This window comes from Dendrobates tinctorius, unplaced genomic scaffold, assembly GCF_039654945.1.
Source record: "Dendrobates tinctorius isolate UK_male_01 unplaced genomic scaffold, ASM3965494v1 ptg000116l, whole genome shotgun sequence".
NCBI lineage: Eukaryota > Metazoa > Chordata > Amphibia > Anura > Dendrobatidae > Dendrobates > Dendrobates tinctorius.
In genome coordinates, this window is record NW_027361784.1 from 46,018,328 (window position 1) to 46,030,624 (window position 12,297).

At 40.6% G+C, this 12,297-nt stretch overlaps 1 protein-coding gene across 4 annotated transcripts in view; it reads right to left on the reverse strand.

Annotated features, from left to right (window-relative positions):
* Positions 1 to 12,297, reverse strand: part of TRAPPC9 (trafficking protein particle complex subunit 9) — a 691,224-nt gene that overhangs the window by 349,309 nt on the left and 329,618 nt on the right. The window lies entirely within an intron of this gene.

Below are 12,297 nucleotides of genomic sequence, written 5' to 3' on the forward strand. Positions count from 1 at the left end.
TGCTGATCCTTCAACTATACTGCTGCTGCCATGTGCCAACCTCTGGCTATTCCTGACTACGCAACCTGCTGATCCTTCAACTATACTGCTGCTCCCATGTACCAACCTCTGGCTATTCCTGACTATACTACCTGCTGATCCTTCAACTATACTGATGCTCCCACGCACCAACCTCTGGCAATTCCTGACTATACTACCTGCTGATCCTTCAACTATACTGCTGCTCCCATGCACCAACCTCTGGCTATTCCTGACTATACTACCTGCTGATCCTTCAACTATACTGCTGCTCCCATGTACCAACCTCTGGCCATTCCTGACTACACTACCTGCTGATCCTTCAACTATACTGCTGCTGCCATGTACCAACCTCTGGCTATTCCTGACTACGCAACCTGCTGATCCCTCAACTATTCTGCTCCCACATGTGGCTATTTCTGACTAAGCTACCTACTGGTGCTGCCCCTGGTGGTTGCAATACCACTACTCCAACCCAGGTCAGTTCAAAACACAGGAGTTGTATACAATTGCAAAAAAATAGCTTAAATATTAGATAATTTGTATAAATTATCAGATTTTTTTAAGGTAGATTAGGAAAAAAAAACAGAAAAAACATGCTGCTAAGAATTTTGTGAAATAATAAAAAAGACAAAAATGAGGCAATTGTCGAAATCACAAAAAAAAAAAAAAAAAAAGCAATATGTAAGTTTGTCCTAAACTAAGGTCGCTGCTCACGTTAAGATTAATCGCTAGAGAATAAAAGGGAGGCATAGAAACGGCTGCAGCTTTCTGAATAAATCATCTCTCTGCAGGTGAAGATTACAATGCGACCATTTAACTGATGTAAATTTGAACGGCAAAGACAATCCAAGCTAAAAATAAAATCCTACGAATATCGTAATTATAATTGCTCTGATTTCTCTCGGCTTATTTTATTAGTCCAATTTTCCAAACATGCATAATTGTGCTCAGATCTCAAGTGCTGCCTACCCAGCTGTGTGACGCCATGAGTTCTGTGCGAGCGGAGTAACACTTCGCCCTCCGAGCAGGATTAATACACTCTGCATACATAATATATGTTCACCAAAGAGGATGTAGATCTTTTACAAAACTACAAGTCCCAGCATTGCAGTCAAAGTATTATAGTAGTTATATTCTTGTACATAGGGGCAGTATTATAGTAGTTATATTCTTGTACATAGGAGGAGTATTATAGTAGTTATATTCTTGTACATAGGGGCAGTATTATAGTAGTTATATTCTTGTACATAGGGGCAGTATTATAGTAGTTATATTCTTGTACATAGGAGCAGTATTATAGTAGTTATATTCTTGTACATAGGGGCAGTATTATAGTAGTTATATTCTTGTACATAGGGGCAGTATTATAGTAGTTATATTCTTGTACATAGGAGCAGTATTATAGTAGTTATAATCTTGTACATAGGGGCAGTATTATAGTAGTTATATTCTTGTACATAGGAGCAGTATTATAGTAGTTGTATTCTTGTACATAGGGGCAGTATAATAGTAGTTATATTCTTGTACATAGGAGCAGTATTATAGTAGTTATAATCTTGTACATAGGGGCAGTATTATAGTAGTTATATTCTTGTACATAGGGGCAATATTATAGTAGTTATATTCTTGTACATAGAAGCAGTATTATAGTAGTTATATTCTTGTACATAGGGGCAGTATTATAGTAGTTATATTCTTGTACATAGGAGCAGTATTATAGTAGTTGTATTCTTGTACATAGGAGCAGTATTATAGTAGTTGTATTCTTGTACATAGGAGCAGTATTATAGTAGTTATAATCTTGTACATAGGGGCAGTATTATAGTAGTTATATTCTTGTACATAGGGGCAATATTATAGTAGTTGTATTCTTGTACATAGGAGCAGTATTATAGTAGTTATATTCTTGTACATAGGGGCAGTATTATAGTAGTTATATTCTTGTACATAGGAGCAGTATTATAGTAGTTGTATTCTTGTACATAGGAGCAGTATTATAGTAGTTGTATTCTTGTACATAGGAGCAGTATTATAGTAGTTATAATCTTGTACATAGGGGCAGTATTATAGTAGTTATATTCTTGTACATAGGGGCAATATTATAGTAGTTATATTCTTGTACATAGGAGCAGTATTATAGTAGTTGTATTCTTGTACATAGGAGCAGTATTATAGTAGTTATATTCTTGTACATAGGGGCAATATTATAGTAGTTATATTCTTGTACATAGGGGCAGTATTATAGTAGTTGTATTCTTGTACATAGGGGCAGTATTATAGTAGTTATATTCTTGTACATAGGGGCAGTATTATAGTAGTTACTAGATTAAGGCCCGATGCTATCGCATCGAGAGGATAGTGACACACCTCTTGCCATGTTAACCCTCAATACACACACACCTCCTCAACACACACTCCTCTCACCTTTCACCATCTCCACTCACATCCACTCACTCTTTCACTCCACATACGACCCTTTCTCTCACTCCGTCTCTCATACTCACACCGTCATCGTCGCTGCTCCATGATCCCCGACATCTTCTTCCGCCGGCGCCATCCTGGATCCCGACGTTGTCCACGCCGGCGACATGTTCTTGCGGCCATGCCATCTTGAGTATTCTGAAATCCTGCGAGTGGACATTAGTGGAGATAGTGAAAGGTGAGAGGAGTGTGTGTTGAGGAGTGGTGTGTTGAGGGTTTACATGGCAAGAGGTGTGCTGTGACGTCACCAGTTACAACTGGACGGAAGTTGTTACAACCCGGAAGCTGCTTAGCGCATTTATTATAGTAGATTAAGGCCCGATGCTATCGCATCGAGAGGATAGTGACACACCTCTTGCCATGTTAACCCTCAATACACACACACCTCCTCAACACACCACACCGCCTCAACACACACTCCTCTCACCTTTCACCATCTCCACTCACGTCCATTCACTCTTTCACTCCACATACGACCCTTTCTCTCACTCCGTCTCTCATACTCACACCGTCATCGTCGCTGCTCCACGATCCCCGACATCTTCTTCCGCCGGCGCCATCCTGGATCCCGACATTGTCCACGCCGGCGACATGTTCTTGCGGCCATGCCATCTTGAGTATTCTGAAATCCTGCGAGTGGACATTAGTGGTTCACCATTGTCATTTTGAAACACGACTGCTACTTCACTGACAGTGGGATTATTGTAGCGTCGAGGGTCTTGAGTACGATCTTGTTTAATAGCCATAGTGATGTTTGGCATGACAGTTTTGTAGAGATTTAATTTTTTCTTGTTCTTCCACATCACGTAACATTTGATAAGCTTCCACAAAAGGATTAATAGTTTGGATTTGAAGGGCAATAATGTTCATCAATGTTGGATGACATTTTTGATTTTCTTTACATCGTAAGCGTTGTTCGTTTGCGGTAGTGGTATCGAGAATGTAAAGTTGGGCAAATGCGCATTGCTGGTCATCTGAGGGATGTAGTGTTCCAGTTCTATGATAGATCTGGCCATGTATGCGGAAACAGTATGGGCCATATCCAGGAGGTGGTGAAATATTTGCACCCATGGAGGCAAAAGCAAAGGAACTGTTAATACTTCGAATATTATCCATGAAATTTTTGCTAAATTCACTTTGCCCTTTCAGCAAACGTGTAAAGACATCAGGATATTGTAGTATGGGTACATGGACTTTACCCTTCTGACAGCAGAGCGTAAAGTTATCAGAAGGTATCTCTGCTACAAAATGCAAAGCTTCGCAATGCTCACATACATGGGTCATGTCACCACAGCTGTGTTCGGTAATACTATTTTCATCATTAGTGAAAATGTGAGGTTGTAGTAGAAGTGCATGTCCAACCGATGGGGTGCGCCTAGTTTTGAGACCAACGTATATTTGTCTTGGTTGCACTTTCTGCGGGCTAACTGCAGCTTGTATGTGAAGAAACTGTGCGTTGGTATTGACTAATGGTGGTATTGATAGGGAAGAAACAGATTGCTGATTAGTTATGTCAGTGAACGGCATATAGGATGAAGTGTGGTAGTAACTTGTTCCACATGCTGATGTGGAAGCATCCTGTTGTGAGTCTACTAATAATGATGAGGAAGAAGCCGTCTGTTGTTGGCGGTGATGGCGTGTAGAGGCTTCTTCAGCCAATGTAATAGATTTAGAGTTAGGGGATTCGTGTGTGAGACGATGGCGTTTATAAGCCTTAATCTTGTCAAGTCGATGCTGTTTTTCCTCAGGAGTCTCATTAGCACGGCGTTGTTTTTGTCGTAGTGCTAAAGCTGCTTTCCTTTCACTGGCATTGGCATACTGTGCATCGGTATTGAATGGTGGTATTGATAGGGCAGAAACAGATTGCTGATTAGTTATGTCAGTGAACGGCATATGGGATGAAGTGTAGCAGTAAATTGTTCCACATGCTGATGTGGAAGCATCCTGTTGTGAGTCTAATAATAATGATGAGGAAGAGGCCGTCTGTTGTCGGCGGTGACGGCGTGCAGAGGCTTCTTCAGCCAATCTTATGGATTTAGAGTTAGGGGATTCGTGTGTGAGGCGACGGCGTTTATAAGCCTTAATCTTCTCAAGGCGATGGTGTTTTTCCTCAGGAGTCTCATTAGCACGGCGTTGTTTTTGTCGTAGTGCTAAAGCTGCTTTCCTTTCACTGGCATTGGCATACTTTTTGTTATGACTCATGTTGGCACAGGTAAAGGAGTCTATTTGGCAGTTATCTGGCAGTGAAGAAGGCGTCCTGGAGTATTGTAGAGTAAACAGATACTAATTGACCCTGTAATTGCCCAGCAGTAGTTATGAAGTGGTAGTGGCAAATTGGCCCTGTAGTTAGACACCGGCAGAGGAGCAAGGCAGCAGTAGTTATGGCGGTAGAGGCAAATTGGCCCTGTAATTAGACACCGGCAGAGGAGCAAGGCAGCAGTAGTTATGGCGGTAGAGGCAAATTGGCCCTGTAATTAGACACCGGCAGAGGAGCAAGGCAGCAGTAGTTATGGCGGTAGAGGCAAATTGGCCCTGTAATTAGACACCGGCAGAGGAGCAAGGCAGCAGTAGTTATGGCGGTAGAGGCAAATTGGCCCTGTAATTAGAGACCGGCAGAGGAGCAAGGCAGCAGTAGTTATGGCGGTAGAGGCAAATTGGCCCTGTAATTAGACACAGGCAGTGAACAGTCAGAGGAGCAAGGCAGCAGTACTTATGGCGGTAGAGGCAAATTGGCCCTGTAATTAGACACCGGCAGAGGAGCAAGGCAGCAGTAGTTATGGCGGTATTGGCAAATTGGCCCTGTAATTAGACACCAGCAGAGGAGCAATGCAGCAGTAGTTATGGCGGTAGAGGCAAATTGGCCCTGTAATTAGACACCGGCAGAGGAGCAAGGTAGCAGTAGTTATGGCGGTAGAGGCAAATTAGCCCTGTAATTAGACACCGGCAGAGGAGCAAGGCAGCAATAGTTATGGCGGTAGAGGCAAATTGGCCCTGTAATTAGACACCGGCAGAGGAGCAAGGCAGCAGTAGTTATGGCGGTAGAGGCAAATTGGCCTTGTAATTAGACACCGGCAGTAAACAGGCAGATGACCAAAGCAGCAGTAGTTATGGCGATAGAGGCAAATTAGCCCTGTAATTAGACACTGGCAGAGGACAAAGGCAGCAGTAGTTATGGCAGTATAGGCAAATTGGCCCTGTAATTAGACACCGGCAAAGGACAAAGGCAGTAGTTATGGCGGTAGAGGCAAATTGGTCCTGTAATTAGACACCGGCAGAGGAGCAAGGCAGCAGTAGTTATGGCGGTAGAGGCAAATTGGCCCTGTAATTAGAGACCGGCAGTAAACAGGCATAGGACCAAGGCAGCAGTAGTTATGGCGGTAGAGGCAAATTGGTCCTGTAATTAGACACCGGCAGAGGAGCAAGGCAGCAGTAGTTATGGCGGTACAGGCAAATTGGTCCAGTAATTAGTCACCGGCAGTAAACAGGCATAGGACCAAGGCAGCAGTAGTTATGGTGGTACAGGCAATGCCAAGCGTCCGCACAGCAAGTCGGCGTGAGGTAAATGACGCAATTTCACGAATGCAAGATGGCGTCGGCGCAATCTCGCGAGATTTCGCCGACGTCGTTAACACCTCTTGCCATGTTAACCCTCAACACACCACACCGCCTCAACACACACTCCTCTCACCTTTCACCTCCACTCATGTCCACTCACTCTTTCACTCCACATACGTTCCTTTCTCTCACTCCGTTTCTCATACTCACACCGTCATCGTCGCTGCCCCGACATCTTCCTCCGCCGCCGCGATCCAGGATCCAGACGTTCTCCAGGCCGCCGACATGTTCTTGCGGGACGCCATCTTGGATTTCGTGAAATCCCGCGATATTCAAGATAGCGTCGCCGCAACAACATGTCGCTGGCATGGACGACATCGGGATCCAAAAAGATGGCGTCGGCGAAATCTCGCGAGATTACGCCGACGCCATTTTGGATCCCGATGTCGCCCACGCCAGCGACATATTCTTGCGGGACGCCATCTTGGATGTCGTGAAGTCCCGCGATATTCCAGATGGCGTCGCCGCAACAACATGTCGCTGGCATGGGCGACATCGGGATCCAAAATGGCGTCGGCGTAATCTCGCGAGATTTCGCGACGCCATCTTTTTGGATCCCGATGTCGTCCACGCCAGCGACATATTGTTGCGGCGACGCCATCTTGAATCTCGCGGGATTTCACAACATCCAAGATGGCGTCCCGCAAGAACATGTCGGCGGCCTGGAGAACGTCTGGATCCTGGATCGCGGCGGCGGAGGAAGATGTCGGGGCAGCGACGATGACTGTGTGAGTATGAGAAACGGAGTGAGAGAAAGGAACGTATGTGGAGTGAAAGAGTGAGTGGACATGAGTGGAAGTGAAAGGTGAGAGGAGTGTGTGTTGAGGCGGTGTGGTGTGTTGAGGGTTAACATGTGCGTGTGTGTGTGTGGTGACGTCACCGGTTACAACTGGACGAAAGTTGTTACAACCGGAAGCTGGTTAGGGCATTTATTATTATAGATATTCTTGTATATAGGGGGCAGTATTATAGTAGTTATATTCTTGTACATAGGGGCAGTATTATAGTAGTTATATTCTTGTACATAGGGGCAGTATTATATTAGTTATATTCTTGTACATAGGGGCAGTATTATAGTAGTTATATTCTTGTACATAGGGTCAGTATTATAGTAGTTATATTCTTGTACATAGGAGCAGTATTATAGTAGTTGTATTCTTGTACATAGGGGCAGTATTATAGTAGTTATATTCTTGTACATAGGGGCAGTATTATAGTAGTTATATTCTTGTATATAGGGGGCAGTATTATAGTAATTATATTCTTGTATATAGGGGGCAGTATTATAGTAGTTATATTCTTGTATATAGGGGGCAGTATTATAGTAGTTATATTCTTGTACATAGGGGCAGTATTATAGTAGTTATATTCTTGTATATAGGGGGCAGTATTATAGTAGTTATATTGTTGTATATAGGGGGCAGTATTATAGTAGTTATATTCTTGTACATAGGGGCAGTATTATAGTAGTTATATTCTTGTACACATGGTCAGTATTATAGTAGTTATATTCTTGTACATAGAGGCAGTATTATAGTAGTTATATTCTTGTACATAGGGGCAGTATTATAGTAGTTATATTCTTGTACATAGGGGCAGTATTATAGTAGTTATATTCTTGTACATAGGAGCAGTATTATAGTAGTTATATTCTTGTACATAGGGGCAGTATTATAGTAGTTATATTGTACATAGGGGCAGTATTATAGTAGTTATATTCTTGTACATAGGGGGCAGTAATACAGTAGCTATATTCTTGTACATAGGGGCAGTATTATAGTAGTTATATTCTTGTACATAGGAGCAGTATTATAGTAGTTATATTCTTGTACATAGGGGCAGTATTATAGTAGTTATATTCTTGTACATAGGGTCAGTATTATAGTAGTTATATTCTTGTACATAGGAGCAGTATTATAGTAGTTGTATTCTTGTACATAGGGGCAGTATTATAGTAGTTATATTCTTGTACATAGGGGCAGTATTATAGTAGTTATATTCTTGTATATAGGGGGCAGCATTATAGTAGTTATATTGTATATAGGGGGCAGTATTATAGTAGTTATATTCTTGTACATATGGGGCAGTATTATAGTAGTTATATTCTTGTATGTAGAGGGCAGTATTATAGTAGTTATATTCTTGTACATAGGGGCAGTATTATAGTAGTTATATTCTTGTACACATGGTCAGTATTATAGTAGTTATATTCTTGTACATAGAGGCAGTATTATAGTAGTTATATTCTTGTACATAGGGGCAGTATTATAGTAGTTATATTCTTGTACATAGGGGCAGTATTATAGTAGTTATATTCTTGTACATAGGGGCAGTATTATAGTAGTTATATTCTTGTACATAGGAGCAGTATTATAGTAGTTATATTCTTGTACATAGGGTCAGTATTATAGTAGTTATATTGTACATAGGGGCAGTATTATAGTAGTTATATTCTTGTACATAGGGGGCAGTATTACAGTAGCTATATTCTTGTACATAGGGGCAGTATTATAGTAGTTATATTCTTGTACATATGGTCAGTATTATAGTAGTTATATTGTACATAGGGGCAGTATTATAGTAGTTATATTCTTGTACATAGGGGGCAGTATTACAGTAGCTATATTCTTGTACATAGTGACAGTATTTTAGTAGTTATATTCTTGTACATAGGAGCAGTATTATAGTAGTTATATTCTTGTACATAGGGGCAGTATTATAGTAGTTATATTCTTGTACATAGAGGACAGTATTATAGTAGTTATATTCTTGTACATAGGGGTAGTATTATAGTAGTTATATTCTTGTACATAGGGGGCAGTATTATAGTAGTTATATTCTTGTACATAGGGGGCAGTATCATAGTAGTTATATTCTTGTACATAGGAGCAGTATTATAGTTATATTCTTGTATATAGAAGCAGTATTATAGTAGATATATTCTTGTACATAGGGGCAGTATTATAGTAGTTATATTCTTGTACATAGGGGGCAGTATTACAGTAGCTATATTCTTGTACATAGGGGCAGTATTATAGTAGTTATATTCTTGTACATAGGGGCAGTATTATAGTAGTTATATTCTTGTACATAGGGGCAGTATTATAGTAGATATATTCTTGTACATAGGGGCAGTATTATAGTAGTTATATTCTTGTACATAGGGGGCAGTATTATAGTAGTTATATTCTTGTACATAGAGGCAGTATTATAGTAGTTATATTCTTGTACATAGGAGCAGTATTATAGTAGTTATATTCTTGTACATAGGGGGCAGTATTATAGCAGTTATATTCTTGTATATAGGAGCAGTATTATAATAGTTATATTCTTGTACATAGGGAACAGTATTATAGTAGTTATATTCTTATACATAGGGGCAGTATTATAGCAGTTATATTCTTGTACATAGGGGCAGTATTATAGTAGATATATTCTTGTACATAGGGACAGTATTATAGTAGTTATATTCTTGTACATAGGGGGCAGTATTATAGTAGTTATATTCTTGTACATAGAGGCAGTATTATAGTAGTTATATTCTTGTACATAGGAGCAGTATTATAGTAGTTATATTCTTGTATATAGGGGCAGTATTATAGTAGTTATATTCTTGTACATAGGAGCAGTATTATAGTAGTTATATTCTTGTACATAGGGAGCAGTATTATAGCAGTTATATTCTTGTATATAGGAGCAGTATTATAATAGTTATATTCTTGCACATAGGGAACAGTATTATAGTAGTTATATTCTTATACATAGGGGCAGTATTATAGCAGTTATATTCTTGTATATAGGAGCAGTATTATAGTAGTTATATTCTTGTACACAGGGGCAGTATTATAGTAGTTATAATCTTGTATATAGGAGCAGTATTGTAATAGTTATTCTTGTAGACAGTGGAAAGCATTATAGTATTTATATGTTTCCACGTAAGGCAGGCAGTTTTACAATAATTACATTGTAGTGCAAGCAGTTCAGTATTATATCAGTTATATTTCCTCTATATCGGGCAGTTGTACAGTCCTTAGAACTTTTGAATTGTGGTTAACAAGTCAGAAACCTTAAGAGCGTTATAAAAGTGACCGATTAAAATAGAATAAGACTGCTAGAGCCACGTGAACTGTGCAGCCGCAAGGGCCAAATTCTGTAAATAGCATCATACAGTGTTAACCTGTCATCAAAATAAAGTCACTACCATCAGAATATCTAAATTTAGCCCCACTAAGTGCTTTGGTGCCACAAGTCTTTGTTTCTCGCACATAAGGAAATGACAGCAGCAGTACAACCTGCCTGCAAACATGGAGGTGATGCATTATTAATGCAATCAGATTATGCCGAGCGCAGCAACACAGCAGCGAGGTTATTACACAAGCTTTATCACTGCAAGTCAGCAAAAGTCCAATACACATCCAAGAACACTTACCAGGAACACAATGACCCGTATAGAAAGGTGTAGTAACGCAGGAATGCATCAAACAAGGACAACAGGTGTTCTACAGGATAAGTGCAAAGAATGAGGCAACTTAAAAAGGAGTTGCCACCAGGTTAAAAGTGGACGGCGTTTGCTCTAGTTTTATTCCGGATGATCCCCGGAGTATTCAGGTTTTTTTTTCTTTAAATCCGACAAATGGTTCCAGAGATATGAGCCTTTTTAAGTAGAGCTCATTTTTATGATCTGTACCGAGGGGGCGTGGCTCATAGGAATCAAAGACACGCCTCTGAGGAGTTGAACAAGCCACACCTTCTTAGTAAAGACTATAGAAAATCCCTTATCTATAGAACTGTACAGAGGATTAAAAAAAAAAAAACTCAGAGGAATGTTGGAAATAAAAAATAAATTCAAAAAAGAACAAACACTGCCCACTTTTTATCTAATGACACTTAGAAATCAGTGATCTCACTGGTCACCAGCAACACAGTACCCAAGGGAGCAATGTTTAAAAGGGTTTTATGGTTTTAAAAAAAAAAACCATGTCCACCAAATGTAATATGTTTTAGAAAAATAAACTGGTTTTACTCCACCTCCCCTGATCTATCGCTGATTTCTGCTGCTGCACACAGTGTCTGATACAGTCTGTAGCCCTGGCAGCATGTGGACAGCGCTGCAGACCATTAGTGAGCTTAGCGGCTTGTGCCATCAACTCGGGCTTAGCTGCTGAGCACAATGATTGCCTGCAGCGCTGTAGATATCTCAACAATGCTGTAGACAATGAGATATACCAGGACTAGCGGCGGAAACTTAGCAAGGGTGAGTAAAACACAGTATGTTGTTTTTTTAATACAATCTGCACTGGGGGAGAGGGGTTTTACAAGGCTGCAACTCCCTTTTGAAGAAATATGGATAACTGATACCTTATGGGGCAACATATGTCTATGACACTTCATATTTTCAAGAGTTTTTCTTTATTTAATTTTTCTAGTTATTTTATCATTTTATTTTTTAAGGATACTGCCACTTGTCACATGACCCACTCTAAATACATAGTAGAGAAAGTCTTAGTTACTCACCGGTTAACGGTATTTTTCGGAGTCCATGACAGCACCACCTGAGAGAGGGGATCCGCCCTTTAGGAACAGGAAACCTACAGATACAAAAGGGTGGCACCTCTCCCACGCATCAGTTGGATTACAGAGCACAAGAGGACTTCCAAGGTTAATGCATGATTTATGTACAGTATTCTTTACAATTATAAACTTTTATCACCAGTGAGCATATACAAGAGGAGACGTGCACACCCAAATTAAACTAAAGGGAAGGAATATACGGGTGCTGTCATGGACTCCGAAAAATACCGTTAACCGGTGAGTAACTAAGACTTTATTCGGTCGTCCATGACAGCACCACCTGAGAGATTTACAGAGAGTAATATCAGCTTTAGGGAGGGACTACAGCCTGCAGCACCCTTATACCAAAAGCGAGGTCTGTAGAAGCACCCAGGTCTAGCCTATAATGACTATAAAAGGTGCTCGGAGAGGACCAAGTAGCCGCCTTACATATCTGGTCAATGGAGACTTCTGATCTTTCGGCCCATGAGGTCGCCATGGCCCTGGTGGAATGCGCCCTCAGCTTCCCGGGTGGCGACCTGCCCTTTGAGGTGTATGCTATTGAAATCGCCTCTCTAATCCATCTGGCTAGTGTATTTTTTGATGCCCTACAACCTTTCCTGGGGCCTT